We start from the raw sequence: 2177 nt of genomic DNA on the forward strand, positions 1-2177 counted from the left end.
ATAATATATACATATATACATAGAAATATATGCATAGGAGCTCATTCAGGAACAAAAAAATAGGATTTATCTCTAAAATGGGTAAATTATTTTTTTATTTTAAATAAATTTTGATTAAAAATAAATGCAGTGAATTATTTTAGGTCAGGAACAACCCTACTTTAGAGTTGATTTGATTAAATCCACTCCAATCTACTCTAATCCACCTATAATTTGATTAAATCAAACTAACACATATTTGATTAGTCAAATTACCCAAAAGATCGGTGTCTTGTCGTCGTGCTTGGTCGATGTCTCGTCATCTCGCTCACTCAGGAGCACAGAAGCAGTGTCGGAGGCTTGGAGGAGAAGTGTGGGCAGCCGACGTCGAAGGACAAGCTCGGTCGGCGTCGGAGAAGAAACTGGGCGACGTTCTATCGGTCGTCGAGAGTCGGGGGATTTGGAGAAGACGAGGGAAAGGGCTAGGTCACTCAAAATCAAGATCGAAGAAGAAGAGGGGCAGAGGGGTAATAAGTTAAATGGGTTGGATCCAGCACGGGCGGATGCCCGCCCTCGCCAGGTGCTGGATCCGACCCGGAAATCAGGGTTGGGCTAGGACTGGGCTTTTAAAAAAAAAATTTAACTTGGCCGGGAGGCAGGACTGGGCTACAGCCCAGTCTGCCCCCCCCCCCCCCCAGCCCCCCAGCTCTGCCTTTGGGTGTGTGTGCGACATCCGTTGTGGTCAACACACCCAGGGTCATTTATGTAAAAAAAAAGGATGTCGAGGGAGGCTCGCCTGAAGAAGAAAAAGAAGACAACAACGAGGAAAGAGAGAGGCGAGAAGGAACTTACCTGAAAGGGGGCCGGAGGGGGGCTCGCCGGACGTGGAGCTTGCCGGCGTCAGGTGGCCTGAAAATGAACGTAAGAGATGGAGCCTGCGGCGGGGGGAGAAGGCGAGCGAGGAGAGAGAGATAGAGAGAGAGCAGCGTGGGGAAGGGTTTCACGAATGAAACCCTACCCTGCGTGCTTATTTAAAGCATGTAACATGTTTTATTGGGTTTGGATCTGGGTCAGATTCGGATCGGACCCGAATCCAAACCCATTTTTTTGCCACACCCCCGCACCCGCACCCATGTTTTTTTAGAGTGTCGCATCCCCGCACCCGCACCCGCACCCATGTGACATAGATGTCAAGTGCAACTCCTTATCAACTCCCCCCATAAAAAAGGGGGAAAAGGAAAATAATCTTTGCTTAGCAATAGTTAAAAGAAAAGAAGGAAAAAGGAAATGTGGCATTACTGTTCCAGTTATTTTGATTAACTTTTTGTTCGTGATTATGCTAGTCTGGAAGGAGTTGGGATCTATCAGTAGTATTCAAACGTGACTTTTACTATTGTTGACCATATGGATTTTTCATTCATTTTACTGTTGAAGGAATGATTAGGAATTCTGAGTTCAGCATTTGAATAAGTTTTCAGAATCAAAATTTGTATGTCCATAATCCATGGTTTGTCTTATATCGGTCTCATCTCATAAGTCTACTACTCAATGCATTTTGACAGCCAAACTGGCGAAGGCCCAAGGGTATTGATTCACGTGTGAGAAGAAAATTCAAAGGATGCACACTCATGCCAAATATTGGTTATGGCTCTAACAAGAAAACCAGGCATTATCTTCCCAATGGCTTCAAGAAATTTGTTGTGCACAATGCTAGTGATCTGGATCTTTTGATGATGCATAACAGTTAACATTGTGGCCCATCTGCTCCACGTTGTTATTTTTGTCTAGCGTAGCATTTGCACGATGCTTGCAACCTATTATTTCTTCCAAGAGCCTGTAAATGACATTCTTTTCTTAATATCCGATAGGGTTTTTTGCGCGGAGATTGCCCATAATGTATCTACATTGAAGCGCAAAGCCATTGTGGAGAGAGCTGCTCAACTTGATGTTGTAGTTACAAACAAACTTGCTAGGTTGCGCAGCCAGGAAGACGAATGATTCAGTATCTTTCTTTTGTGTGTTTCCCCTTTGTTGAACTGGGACCAGCTTGTATGTGAGCTGGAACACCTCAATTTTTGTTTGGGTTAATGTTTCTTTCAGTTTAAGATTACAATAGTGACTACTTGAGCAAATCTTAATTACATTACAGCCTAGATATGTTAGCTACATCGGGTCATTGTAGCTTTCATTGGTTGATG

At 43.8% G+C, this 2177-nt stretch overlaps 1 pseudogene; it reads left to right on the plus strand.

The window, feature by feature from the left end:
• The first annotated feature begins 290 nt into the window (after positions 1-290).
• On the plus strand, positions 291-1977 carry LOC149837717 (large ribosomal subunit protein eL32z pseudogene; annotated as a pseudogene).
• Positions 1978-2177: the final 200 nt, after the last annotated feature.

This window comes from Nuphar pumila, chromosome 5 (genome assembly GCF_984573655.1).
Source record: "Nuphar pumila chromosome 5, dmNupPumi1.hap1.1, whole genome shotgun sequence".
Classification (NCBI taxonomy): Eukaryota; Viridiplantae; Streptophyta; class Magnoliopsida; order Nymphaeales; family Nymphaeaceae; genus Nuphar; species Nuphar pumila.